This window comes from Aquila chrysaetos, chromosome 5, assembly GCF_900496995.4.
Source record: "Aquila chrysaetos chrysaetos chromosome 5, bAquChr1.4, whole genome shotgun sequence".
NCBI lineage: Eukaryota > Metazoa > Chordata > Aves > Accipitriformes > Accipitridae > Aquila > Aquila chrysaetos.
The window spans coordinates 883,839-898,264 of record NC_044008.1 but is presented as its reverse complement, the minus strand read 5'-3'; the positions used below and the strand labels follow the sequence as shown (position 1 = coordinate 898,264).

At 46.1% G+C, this 14,426-nt stretch overlaps 1 protein-coding gene and 1 long non-coding RNA gene across 3 annotated transcripts in view; both read left to right on the top strand.

Annotated features, from left to right (window-relative positions):
• The first annotated feature begins 63 nt into the window (after positions 1-63).
• On the top strand, positions 64-1,790 carry LOC115340963. The gene is made up of 3 exons (XR_003923254.2): positions 64-816; positions 1,128-1,248; positions 1,643-1,790. It is a non-coding gene; the product is annotated as an uncharacterized LOC115340963 (long non-coding RNA).
• Positions 1,791-6,798: 5,008 nt separating this feature from the next.
• Positions 6,799-14,426, top strand: part of PPP6R2 (protein phosphatase 6 regulatory subunit 2) — a 123,146-nt gene continuing 115,518 nt past the window's right edge. The window contains exon 1 of one of the 2 annotated variants that reach the window (XM_030013014.2): positions 6,799-6,949. The gene's annotated coding sequence lies outside the window, so the exon portion shown is untranslated. The remainder of the gene's footprint in view (positions 6,950-14,426) is intronic. The other variant, XM_030013017.2, reaches the window with a different exon arrangement.

The window sequence follows — 14,426 nt, the reverse complement described above, 5'->3', positions numbered from 1 at the left end:
CGTCGGCCGTGGACGGAGCAGGCGGGCTCGCCTAAACACGGCGCGGGGGACGTGGCCGCCGCTCCCCAGAGCTTCAGCCCTCCGCCCCCTGCTCGCCACGGGCCGCAGCTCGGGCCGGCCTGGGCCTCGCCCGGCCTGGCACCGCCGGGGCGGCTGCCCGGGCCCGGTGCCCGCGGCTGGGCCCGGCCCGTGGACTCACGCAGGCTGGGAACGGTGTCAGTGGGCGGCCTGGGCGTGCTGACCCCCCGCCCGCATCGCCGAGAGGGCCGGAGGGGGTGTACAGCAGAGCTGTGCTCGGCACGGGGTGGATGTTGGCCAAAGTGAATGGCAAAGGGTAAATTGGGACCTTAACGTGCTCATTTTGGTTAGATTTGAGGCACGTGAACTCTGTGGCATGAGCTGCTTCCTTCTCGTATTTCTTCAGCTCTCGGGGTGGGAGGACAGTGACAGCTAGGAAATGCTAAAATATCAGTGATACGTAGCAGTTTCGTGGCAGATTTCCTGAGGGGCTGGCTAAAACCCGTTCACTTTTTTTTTTCTTTCTCTTTTCTTTTTTTTGGCTTATTTATTGCTAGGCTACCATTCAGCCTGTTTCAGTCATGGAGCACATAAGCACTAGGGCCACTGTAAAGAGAAAGCCTAAGAAGGAGAAAGAGTCTGCAGCAGCACCAGCTTAAGACAGGCTTATACTGACTGCCTCTCCCAGTGTCCCACCTGCGCCCCATGCCTCCGAGAGAAGTTTGTCTGCTGAGTTATGTGATGGAGAAGCTGGTGTTCGCTCACGCAAGCAGTAACCTCAATCCTGACATTAGCCATGTGAGCTTGGCCGTAAAGCCTCTTTATTGGGCTAAACCAAAGTTTTCTTGTCTAATTTTATGGGAACAGATGCGCACATTTTTGTGTGCTTCCTTGATAACCTACATCATGGCCCAAAGGTACATATTGGGGGTAGTTTTGTCAAAACCAATAGAATTGTTTCAGATTTACATTATTTTAGAGGAGAATCTGCCTTATTAACTTTAATTGGTAGATACACAGAGAGAGATCCTCTCACCCCTATAAATGAATTTGTGTCCTGTCCTTTGGCTATATGTCCAATATACTGATAAATTGAAAACTTATTTTAGGATTCCAATACTTGCCTATCCTGCAATACGACTCCTGGAAATTGACTCTGAGAAGAGAGAACGAGAGATCTTGGGTCTGTGCTGACTTTGTGCCTATGATAGTTTCCTGGTCAGAGTAAAGGTGTGTGTTTCAATATTAATTTAAGTCTTTCAGCTATCGTTTTTATACTTCTCAGATGTTATAAGTACTTCCATTACCCTTTCTATTCACAGTGAATTTTCTTCTGCTTGGCAAGCCAGTAATGTATGTGTGGCTGCAGTGAAATCCACTATATGAGACCCCTTTGAATAAGATTAAAGGTGATTTTTATTAAGGGACAAAGGATTATGGGGCAAAAAATGTCCAGTATTTTTTATTCAGGTTATTTTTCTTATATTTTCATCATGCCCCTTTTCTGGCAAGAATCAGCTATAAGCTTGGTGTTTTTTTTTTTTTCCACTTGTTTTCTTTGATAACTTGTCTTACATGTTTAGCAAGGAAGAAAAATGTATTAGGACTTCTTCTTCTTATGCAGAGACCTCACCAACATTTCATACGATCGTGGTGGCGAAATTGGCTGATGAAGAAAGTCTTCAACAATAGGAAGACTAAAGAGCTTCTCCTTATGTGCAGGTATTGTGACAGCTATATGGCTGGACGTAACATTAATATTAAACAAGTAACATAGCATACCATAACAAAAATTCTTTAGATACTGTATGCTGAGAACCTATAATAAATAATAATCATTATTACTTAACAGTTAATATTACAATTAATTATTTGTTAGTGTAGCACCTCTGCACCCTAATAATGGGCCACAGCTACATTTAGCAAGGTGCAATACAGTCCAGACAAGGAGATTATATGGCTTAAGCATGAAGAAACAGCATGTCAAGGTAATCAAAGAAGTGCAAAAAAAAAAAAAAAAGACAAGGGGTGATGCTGGTTAGCACAATATGTGATGGTCCTACCGCATCATTAGCCTAACTGTGGTATTACTGCACTGCACTATGCTACTGTTTGGAAAACAATTTCTGACCGCGTGTAGCTGCTGTGTCATAACACACACAGGATATCTGAGGGAAGGCCTCGCATTTGATCTTTACTTTGATATCTCCTGACAATTTACACAAGCTGAGGACATGCCCCAGAGTATTTTTGGTTTAATGTTGCCTAAACACAAGAGCTTTTATAGTTAATTTCCTCTGCTTGTCTTGAAACAAAAACAGGGAAGACTTTAAGCCCTGATGGGTATCTGGCTCTGCAGCCCTTTTGTGAGGGATGGGGAGGGTGCTGGTCTTGTGCTCCTCCGGACTTCTGCAGAGAAAGCTGCAAAATGTTATTTTCTGCAAGAGTATTTAATCTGCTCAGCGTGGAGGGCTGGACCTTCTGAGCTTTCGATCTCTACGAAGCAGCTAATCACAGGCCTGCAATTTCTAGCCTTTTAAGCGCCTATATACTCCTGGACCATATTTGGGCAATAAAGGTTCTGCAGAACTGGAGAACGCTGCAGGTCTGATCCTCTCCAAAGCTCCGGCCTCACTGGAGATACTGTGCTGCACAGGGCCAGCATGTTGGTTTTGCACGGCTCCTAAGCAACCTGAGTAAATAGAACATTTCGCAACCTTAACCACAGCGGTTGCTACACTTTCATCTATAATTATCTTTTGCATCAGAGCTCTCAAGAGCAGCCGGCCTACCAGATTTTGCAGGATATTTTGCATTCAGCTTCAGTTTGTCTGCCTTTTCTCTTGCATTGCCAGTCAGGATAATATTCCCCAGACAAGAGGAGAAACATAAATACCCTGCAGACTAGAGGAACGTGCAACATGCTGTAAGCCAAGAAATGTTAGCTCGCCAGCCTCACTTCTGATTGCTGTTTATATTCTGCGCACTTCAGGGCTTTGTTATTTGAACAAGGCCTTATAACTTGCCCCAAAAGGCAGCCAAATATAATTCTTGGTGTTTGGAAAACCTAACACACGAATTATATTTAGGAAAAGAGCCTATGACTCCAGTAGAACGACTAAGACTCTTCCCTTCCTCCCTTCAGTGTTTCTCAGAATTAATGTCAAAACTGTAGCTTGGCGATCCTGATATAATGTCTGTTCTAGGCACTAGATCACACTTCATTTCTAAGCCAAGAATAGAGCCCAGCATTCTTGATCATTGACATCCTATTTCTGGTCGTGCAGCCTCCTAGCAAAATGTGTGCCTAATCCCACTCTAGGTGTGAATCTTAGTAAGGCTCGGACTCATTCCTCCGATTCCAGAACTGGAGAGCTGTGCTTAGCGTCTGAAACCTGAAATGCTCATTGCACTGAAGGTCTGAAGATACAAGTAGCCGTACTCTGCCCAAGTCTTCACTGCAGTGATCTTTGGATTTCTGACAAAAACTCTGTTTTTTATGCTTTTTCACTGAACCTCAAATTCAGAATCAAAACTTCCTTAGAACAGGGTTCAATGCTTCAAAGAAAGGAATGAACCCTCACTAGCTAGTAGTCCAGCAAGTCACACAACAAAACACGATTTAATATGTCCTGACTGCTTGATGTGTAAATCAGTTATTTGAGCTAAAGAGTGGCAGCTTTTCAAGCTCAGAGGTGTATGTTAACGACATAGCTTTGGTTGTGAAATATATGCTCCATGTGTAGAAAAAAAGTGAGACAGTGTTCACCAGCCTTGTAGTCCAAAGACTGAGAGTTTGCATATGCAGGACGAAGACGCAATTACGCATGCTAATACCTGGGGTGCAAGCCCAACAAAAGTAGGGCTAACCGCCCTGGGACCGGCCGTGGTGTTGGTTTGAAGGCTTTAGGTACAGTTCGGCAACAGCGCAGGTAATGAAATCACAGTCACAGGCTGTCGTCGTTGGGAGCAGCAGGGTGAATTCTTACTGTGCCCTTCGACGAGCACCTGTTTGGCCACCTGCGAGAATGAGTTTTATACATTGCCTGCTTACACAATTTGGATTGTTTCTAAATTGTCCGTATCCATTATTATTAGCATCAGCAATATGCTAAATGACATACAAATTAGCACGATGACAACTTTGCTATCTCAGAGAGCTTGCGGCTGAGCTGCTATTCTACAAGACTTTTTGACACAGCACAATGGCAGGCAGACTCAGCTGCTTAATCTCTCTCGAAGACGGGGAGAACTGAGGTCACTGGTCAGAATAGCGGCTCTGTCCCAGCGCTTGAGTTACTGTTATTTAAGCAGAGCTGGCACTGTTGTACCTTGCTCCTTCTTTCTCTTCGTTCTGTGTGATTTTTTAAATGATCAGTGGGGAATCCAGACTGACAGAAAACACCACATAAACAGCAAACCTGTTCCTTATTCACAGGCATTAGGATTTAAAAGTAAATCCACGTTTCTGTAACCTGGTGAGATCACCGTAATGGTTTAGGACAAAATGGTAAAAATCCTTAGGAAGTTTACTATAAAACTGTGAAAGAGGCAGTCCTTTCTGAATATATTTTTTCTGTGTTAGAAGCTAAATAATCGTAAGATCATTCAAGATGCGTGTTTTTAAGTACACTGAATATGGACAGCATGAATTTCAATAAACAATTGCTCTGGAAATGCTAAAGCGGTTGGAGGAAGGACACTAAATGATCAGCTTCTTCCTGTTTAGGAAAGCTGAAACACTGGTAAGAGGACAATAACATGATAATATTTTTCATTACTTACATCCCGGTGTGGATTTTAACAACAGCAAAGGATGTGAAACCTAAAATTAGTGTATTTTCATACGTGCACAAGTAGGCAAACACTGATTTTTGTATCTGTTTGAACAGGAAAGAGGTCATACCTGTATTCAGCATCTGCATGTCAGCACGAGTAGCCACAGAAGAGACCGGCAAGTTTGTTCGCAGTAGAAAAGAGCTGCCCTTGTAAAACAACCAGGGTCTCAGACCCGCAGGTTATTTTCCCTACTTCAGTAGCTCTCCTTGTTCTTGTACCTGCCTGTGTCCTGGCCGGGGAGAGGTGAGCTGGCAGCCCGAGCCCGTGCTCGCTGCCAAGCCCAGATAGTTAAGCTGTATTTTAGTGCATTTCATGGGGCTGGAGGAGAAAAGAAGGAAGCTGTTCCAAGATTGGTACTCTAGTAATCAGCTGGAGAAGACAGGGTCTGCAGCCCCGGCCCTCCTGCGCTACATGGTGGAAATGAATACGCTCTGGGGATGGCTGGAAGACTTGGGAATTTGCTTGGATAGCCATTGTCGTGTCCCCGGAAGCCACAATAAGCCACAAAAAATGCTTTATAAGCTCATTACCCTCCAATAGACAAAATAGAGAAATGAAACTTCTGAGGTTGTACTTTTTTTTTCCTTATTAATGGCCAACAAAGTGTTAATTACCATACTGGGTACCGTATAAACTCTTGGAGCCCTTGCCTTCAAGCCCTTACGGTAAAAAAACGGGCATAAACTGGAAATGTTGCCCATTTAGTCATGGGTGAAATTTTTGGTGGCATTTCTGTGGCAAAACTCCTAAACCCTATAGTGTAAACAGGGCAGTACAGAACTGTTTATTTTTTCACATGCCTTGCTGACAAAATCTGCATTTTCCCTTGTTACCATCTCCATCCTCTGGGCATGTTTGCCACCATGGCTCTTCCAGCAGGCGCTTCCACAGCAGGTCTGTCCGTAGGTTCTGAAGCAGACAGGTACACGTTAAATTTTAACCGTGTGTGTTAATATTTGCAGGGTCAAGGCCTGCGTAAGAGTAGTGAAGAAGACGAGGTGTAGCGGTAAATCTAATGGCAGGAATTCACTTCGGAATTGAGAGAAGAATTGGATCAGTTCCTCTTGGGCTCCTGTACGATGTTGGCAATTAGAAAGCAGTTTATTCACGTTGCAAGACAAATTTGGGCAAGGCAACAATGAAACCTACTTAACCCAGCAAGCAAGCATGACTAAGAGGTATCTTTCTCCCTAGTACTGCTTTCTTATATCGTTTGGGTCGTCCCTTTTTCCTTCTCCTCCTCCTTTTCCCCATCACGCTCCCTCCCTTCTCCTCCACACTCATCCCCACCTCCCTGGACACGAGTCACCCCAACGTTAACCACCCCCAGCCCCATGACAGTGCCTTTCTCTCCCTTCCTCCCTCCGGCGTTATTCCCAGTGACCCCAGGGCCGTCCCCACCGGTGCTGGGTGGGGAACAAGGGGTCTCCCCCATCCCCTTTACTTGAAGGCAGTGATCACAGAAGGGGTCCCGCTGTCCCCACGTTCCCCCTCGCGCCCCGGGCCCGGGGGGCCTGCGCTCCTCCGGGCCTGGGCCTGCGTCCCCCGAGACCACGGGCCACCCACCCCGGGGGCCCGGGGCCCGTCTCCCCTGCCGCAGAGCGCTGTCCCGGGCTGTGACCCGCCCCCGAGGCCGGGGGGGGGGCGGCCCCGTGTCCCGGTCCCGCTCCCGGTCCCCTTCCCGCCGCCCCCGGCCCGGGGCGCGGCCCCGCCTCGCCGCGCCCCCCGGCCCAGGGTGCCGCCCCCGGTGCGCGCGGCCCCGCCCGCCCCGGCCCCGCCCCTCCTTCCCCTCCGCCCGCCCCGGCCCCGCCCCTCCTTCCCCTCCGCCCGCCCCCCCTCCCTCTTCCTCCCCCCCCCCCCCCCCCCCCCCCCCCCCCCGCGCGCGGCTCAGGGCAGCAGCGGGGCCGCCGCCATTTTGGAGGCAGTCGGAGCGCCCGCAGCTCGCCGCCTCGCCGCCCGCTGTCAGCGCAGCCCCGGCCGCGGCGCCCCGCCTCGGACGCGGCCCATGCCCGCCGGGCCGCCGGCCCTCGCAGCCAGGCAGCGCGCCAGCGGCCTCGCCGCGGGGCGGAGGGCAGGCCCGGACCCCCAGCAGGTGGGTGAGACCCGCGGCCGGGCCCGCCGCCCGCGCCGCCGCCGAGCTGTCACCGCCGCCCTCCCGCCGCGCCGGGACCGGGGCTGGCCGGGCCGCGGGCTGCGCCCCGCCGCGGGCCGCTTTCGCCTTCCTGCGCCGGAGCCGGGGCGCTGGGCCCGGCGAGCGGCGGAGGCGGTGCGCGGCCTGCCGCCCCGCCAGCCCCGCCGCCTCCTTCCCCCGCCGCCGCCTCCGCTTCGGCCTCCTCGGCCGCAGCGACACCCCCTCCCCGCCCCCCAGACCGCCGGGAGGAATCGGTCACCCGTCCCGTAGCGCTGCCTGGGCTGCAGGGTCGCGTCTAGCTGCCCCTGGTTTGTTTTTCACTGTTTTGGGGTTTTTGTTTTTTTTTTTTAATAGCCCCGTAGCCCCGCTGGTGCTGGCTGCACCGCCCCTCCAGCAGCTCTGATCGCAGAGGTCCATTTTTGAGTCCTTGCTCTCGGCCGTGCCGGAGTCCCACCGTGTCGTTTCATGCGATATCTGGGTTAAATCGGACTTTCTGCGCGTGTCAGAGTTTGCTTTTTCGTTTGTTTTTTTCTTTTGGGGGTGGGGGGGGGGTGGCGGTGGTGATGTTCGACCTGGTGGGGATGGGTAGTGGGAACGCGGGGATCCAGGTTTTCGTGACTCATGCCTAGGCAGTGGTTAATTGCTGAAGCTGTTGGGAGAGGCGATGTTGGCAAGGTTGGAGGCGGGGGTCAGCCTCCTGGGGACCCGCTGACTTGGGGTGTGCGGGGCCCGGAGCCTGCGCGAGGGACCCCACCGGCTTCGCATGTGCAGTATGTGAAAATAAATGTCACGTTAATAATGTACAGAGACTGGGGTAGGAGTTGTAGCCACAGATGGAATCACTACAACGTGTAATCTTACAAAAAGATGACTTCTTGACAAGTCTAATGAGGGCTCCCTTCCTAATTTGAAGGCCTTGTTTTGCACTAGTTAAAAAAAAAAAACAAACCAACTAGGAAGCGAAAAAGAGAAACTGAGAGAACTTGGAGGGACCTGAGGGTTTTTTTCCTATCTTGATCTTCCACTTAAAAATTAGTATTTTAAAAACCGAAGCTTGTTTTCGTAATGTACTTTATTTTCTCTCTAAAAAATGAAGGAGCAAGTTGTGATTCCACCCCTGTCCAGAGCTACACATTTGAAGCCAAGCATGTACTCACTTACTAGCAGATTTTTGTTATAAAGCACTGTTTTAAGAGTGATGGGAGAATAAACATTTATGATTTCTCTTGTTACTCTGATACTTAAAAGCAGTCTGCCAAAATACTTCAGTGGTAAAAAAATCTGGTGGATGGTAGTATAGCAATTTCCATAGCAACCAATGGTGATATCATGGTAAGCAAAGTTAAATTTTGTAATGTGCAATAGGAACACATAATGATCTGTACTGGTTTGAGTGATAGCAATAAACATTTGCTCAGGAGAAGATGACTGCGGATTGGGTAACAACAAAATGGTTTGAAATTGAAGGCTTGCTTTGTTTTTTCGTGTATTCGGTATGCAGGCATTTCTGGTGACTTTTGTACTTTCTTTGTATTACGTTGCAAATCCAGGGACCTAGGATAACATCCTGTCTAGAAATTGTGGAAAATTTGTGGCGCTGCAGCAGCTTTCTGGGAAGAGCTCAGTCTTAGCAGAATGGTATCAGACAGGTGGTGCAGAAAACGGCATTGAGGTTTTGGGAGGTTCCTGCAAACCTCAGACTGTGAGGGAGTGACTGATGTTGAGCATTTGTTCTGGGGATGGCAGGGAGCACTGAAGCATCCTCCTTCTGAACCTGGCATTTGATGAAGTCTTGGTTGTGTTGTAGGAGGCACAGGTTGAATTTCTAAGTTCGTAGTTCAGAAATTGGGAGACCCTAAAAAATGAATAACAAAGAGAAAACTATCTGTAAGATAGGTTTGGGGTTTTTTTCCTAGTAAGCAAGTATCCTCAGTCTGTGGGCTTAAATTATTTTTAGAAAACTCCAGGCTACTGTCACGAGAGGCATAGCCTGTTCTGCAGTGCTCCCCTGTGGGGGAAGGCTAAAGCCCTTGCAGCCCCCCTTCTGCAGAGGGGTGCCGGTGGAGCTGTTAGGGGCTGGCAGTGCTTTTGAGTGGGACCCCCCCCCCCGACTCACAGTTTGCTGGTTGGACTGGGAGTCAGCTGGAGTGAATTAAATTCTTGCTGTCCCCAGATAGTGCGATCCTGAGCTAGAAGGAGGAATCGTTTAGTTATGCTTCCCCTCCTCTTTGGTGGGGAGATATCCCAGGCATAGCTAATGGTGTTTTTCCATGCTCTGTGGAAGAAGCACTTCATTCCCGTTCTCCCCTGAGTTGTATTGGCTATCAGCTAAGGTGTCAAAGGGAAACCAAAACTGTTTTCTTCACTGAGATACAGTAAGACATCAGTGGTGCAGAAGAATTTCAGCAAAGAAAGGTGTTACGTTTGAGGAAAGCTCGGGGCAGGGGAACAGGGGAGATGAGTTTTCTTACTCTGTGTTTCTGATAATAAGGTGTGTAGAAGTGCAAGTGTAAAAGCTGTAGATTATATGTTAGGGAAAATGACTTCATGTACATAATCAAGTAGTATGTTTTCTTAACACAGTGGCTTGGAGTCTGAAGTGTTAGTGCCTGAAGGGCAATAGCTAGAACAGTGTAATAAGCTCAGCCATAAAAATGGGCAAACTGGAATGCCAGGAAATAGAAGAGTATCTTGTTATAGTAAATGTTTCTGAAACAATAGTAGAATGACAAGAATAACTGGGAAACTTGGGTGTAAATGACACAGGAGAAACAGATGAGGTCAGTGAGTTGAGAGCAAAGCAGGAGCTGAGTGGTTGACATAACTTTTGAGAACTTTATAGGAATGAATATTTGTGGGAGGTCTTGTTGTTTTGCTAGATGCAAAATTATTGAAAAACTAATAGAGGAGAGCAGAGTTAATAGACTGTATTAATGAATGATGTCAGCTCTCCATCTGAGCAGTCAAATATGGAGCCACAGTTCAGAGCAGCAGTCTTTTACTCTTAGCCCTATTTATAGGGTAACACAGTTCTGTTCTTAATTATGTTTTATGGGCTGGGGAATCGGTTTGAGTGTTTGTTACCTCCTTTTCACGGAAAATCTACAGATGTCAGTGGGTTTATATAAGGATCAGGGAAAGAATGTGGCCTCTGTGTGACCAATAGTAGCAACAAAGGAACTTAAGTGTCTTCTTTGATTCAATATTATTAGAAGCAAAAGTATGTTGTCTTTTCTGTCCACTGCTATGTTTCTAGGGCGCTTCGTTTTTTAATTGCACTCTTCTCTTTCCCTCTCCCTGTCTATATTCCTCCCACCATCCTCCCTTCCCCCTGTGATGGACTTCTGTGCTCCTCGTTTTGATCTGCTAAAACAGTCAGCAGGGCAATAACCAATATTGACATTATTGTTACATGCCTTGGCTATTTTTACCTGCGTGTTAACTCTGGTATGGGGGGGAGGAACTCGGACAAATAAATACTAGTTATCTTGGGAAATGAAGCTTTCATAGCCAAGGTTAAAAAAATCTCAGACTAGAAAACCTCGGCTTTTGGTGGAATTTGAATGCCACACACATCGCATACATGGTGTTTGGATCAGCTCTGCAAATGAGAAGTTTGACATCACTGGCTGAATTAACAGTGACGTTCTCTCTTTTTGCTTATTAATGCCATTTAGTCCTAGATAAAGCTGAGACAGTGCAAGTAGTTACAATAATAAATGGCTACATAGCAATGCCTGAAGCCTAACTAAAATTGTCATCTTTGGCAGGGGTCGCTTCAAACTAAACACCATGTGGCACTGAGCTTTGGAAAGGGGTTTGTCAGCAAAATTAGGATAAGCTAGCTTAGGAGAACGTAATGTCAAAAGAAGGAAGTTAAAATCATTAGCCTGAGCATAGAAGCTCTGCAGCTGTTGAGCTGTGACTGCTGACTGCTACTGATTTTCCCTCTCAATTTCTCTTTCTTTGCGTCTACCTGTTTTCTCATTCTGTGCATGAATTGTAGGCTCTGCCCCGCAGAGCCTTTGGCCTACGTGGTGCCTGGTACAGGGGCAGCCTGTCCCTAAGTGGTGCCTCTGGATGTCACTGCATTGCAAATACTAAATTTCTTACTGTTGTGTCAATGTCGTGTGCTTAAGGACACAGTCTTATCTGGACAGAAGGGGAAACCGGAAGGCATGAGAAAATAACATTATGGTTAAATGGCAAAGTTCAAGAAGTTATTTGAGCTAAACAGGCAGAGCTGGGAACTATTTCCTTACCTAGGCAGAATAAGAAATGTTCACCAGCTTTTGCTTGGTAGGTGGCATGGTAGGCGGCATAGTAGGCAATCTACATAGTTTGCAAAGAAAACTTTCCAAACATATTGATTACTTGAATTCAAGGTTTGCGTTCAGTTGGCAAATGCCTCTGCTGTTCTTTCCATTATGCCTGTGCTAGTTGTCTTTTTTTTTTAAGATTTTATTTCAGTTCTGCAGTTCGCTGCTATTCAGAGCATTGTGGCCTGCAGTGACACTGATAACTATTAAGTCACTTTGATTCTGATTTTGTTTGGCAGAATTAGGAGCAATAGCAGCAAAGCAGAGACTGGCACTGCTTCCTGGGAGAAAGACAAAAAAATGCAAAGACTGCAGTAGTGGAGATGGTCTTTCTTGCTGCAACCTACAGGAAGGAAGAAGGAAATAGAACACAAGATATTTCAGTTTCAGTTTTGTCTTTGATTTTTCTGTGGTAGACTTAATTATGTTAGCTGAGAAAATGCATGATGGGTATGCCTTGACATTTTGTGATGAGCGACTTAGATTCTCCCCTGTGTAGCAATTTCTTCCTTTCTTTTCATTCCTCATATTCTTGCAAAACCCACGGATTGTTTCAGCTTCTTACTTTCATGTGCAGCGGGGTGGTATGAGAAAGGTTGTGTTTCTTTAGCTGTTTACTTTTCATTTTCTTCCTTCAGAAGATCCTCTGGTATGCCATTTAATGTAATTCTTTTATGTTAAGACAGATTTCTTTTTTTTAAGAAGGATAATTGAGACTATAAGCAAACAGGTTGAAAACTGTATCCCGTCTCCCTAAGCCAGAGGGCTAAGGCTGCAGTTCCACAGCAACATCAATGGGCCCGAGTCCAGGTCGCCATGTGTTGGCATTAATATTTGTGTGGTGCACCACTTTGGAGAGCTGAGCGGGCTGAGTGCTAACCCTGCTTGGAGGGAGTAGTTTTAAGCTGGATCAGCTCCCTCAACCAGCTCGATGTGTAGTTGCACAAACAGCGCTGACACAAGGGAGGATGCAGGAATGTGTGACCCAGGAAGGAGAAGAGTAAAAAGAGCAGGTCTCTCGCCATCTGGATTTAAATAGGGTGTGGTTCAATTTAACTAATCTAACTTTGCGGTGCAATGTGTTCCTGGTTTGTCCCTCTTCGTTAGTGCTGGTCCCATACTTACAGGGAGCCAGTCTGTTGTAAGACTTACCCCCCTTTCCCTGCTCATTTTCTACTGGTTTATTTTACTTAACAGGCATGGTAGGAACAGATGTGCACCGCTGCTGGAACGTTTGCTGAACAGTTTAAATACGAAGGGGTTGGGAATAGTGGGGCTGCAGCAGTAGTGTTAACAAAAGCCGTCATTCCATGTTAGATTAAATCAAACTAAGCCTAGTGAATAGAATATTCAGGTCATCCTCAGAGTCCCAGGACCTCAGCTCCTGAGCCAGAGTACCCGATTAATAGTCAACAGATGCTCAATCAGCACTCAATTTAACAAATTAGAAAATACTAAATGATGGATTTCAATTTGGTTCTATTGCATGTTATCCTTTTTTTTTTAATATGGAAGTTTATTTTTCTTAGTGCTGAGTTGTTTTTTACTACTTCTGCATTCTCCAAGTCCTTTTCTTACTACTTTTTAACACTACATTGTCCATGGTATATCCTAAATTTTCTATTATCTTTTTTTATTTTCTTCTGTTTTCTTTCCGAGCCTTCCCCCCCCGCCCCAACATTGTGTTTCAGGGGCTGGAGACCTCTCACTGAAGTTCACACGGCTATGATGTAAATGTCTACTTCTGAGGTAACCATTTAGGATTCCTTTTTTAGTCAATGGAGAGAAAGAGATGCTTATTTTCTTTTGATGCAGAAGTCTAAAATAGAGCTGAGTTTTGCTGTAGAAGTGCTGATTTCTCTCCTACTGCAAAAGGAGTCTGGGTGACTAATTCAGATTAGTCATCCGTAGTATAAAGATCTGCACGTTAGGTGAGACAGATCCTATTGCAGAAGACAACTTGCTAGGCAAAGATTCTGATGGAGACCTCCTCATCTCAGCGAGGTTGTCCTCTCGCCCTTGGGTGGATTGTAAGGTGAATGAGACATTGGATATGTTTTGCAATGTGCTATGCCCTTAGCTCTGCTTGATGAATCTTCTTCCTCTTTCATAGCTGACTGATAAGTTTGAAAGCAGTGTCTATAAATGATTCAGAATCATATAGTTATCTAAGACCAATACAATAACCAAACTTAAGTTTTTGTCATATACATCACTAGCATAGTTGGTTTTCCAGATTCTGTTTGAGTCATATAGATGCTAGCCAGAGGAGTAGCTATACGTTGTGATCGTCTGCCTAGTTTGGGTCATAAATAAGCAGTAAGCTCCATGGTGCAGGAGATGGGATTTCTCCATGTTTCTTCAGTGCTTAGCATGAAGAGGACCCTAAGGTGAAAAGAAGTTAATCACTGTTTTGGTGAATGTAAATATTGATTTTTTTCCTTGTACTTTCTGTAAAGACCATTTAATTATGACCAGTCCTGGAGACTGCTACATGTGTCTGAGTTTTTTTTGTGAAGACTCAAGGATGAAGTAGCAGAGTAGTTTACAAAAATATGAAGGTGCTTGAGGATGCCAAATTTTGCAGAAAGACACATGATGTTTTAGGGATGCGGTGCCAGGAATACATGCATATTGGATTTCATTGAAGTTACACTGTACCCACCGTTTCCTCTTACAAAATAGGCAGCTAATTTCATTACTTCTGTTTTTCCTGTTACTTTGTCATCTTTGTTCTTAGCTAACTGTAGTCCCTATAAAATAGCTGCTACAAGTAGTAAGTGTTAGTATCTGTAGTGCTTTCAGTGTGGCAGCTTTCATCCAGTGTGTCCATGGCCTCCCCGGTCCTGATTTCCCCTCCATTTTACGTGGCAGCACTGCTAAAGAATGTTGTGTCTTGCAGAAAAAAACCTTGCCGCTTTGACTTCATTTTTCATGAGTGAAATTTTTTACTCAATTGAAGCGAGCTTATCAGTGCTGTTTTTTAAAATAACTGTAAGAAAATGTTGGAATGAAGAGGTGCTGTTCCCAAGAACAAAACTATTTAATTATTTTTAGTCTTAGAAGAGACCAGCAAGTAAAAATATTTAATGTATACTTGGGGCTTGGATATATGCTTG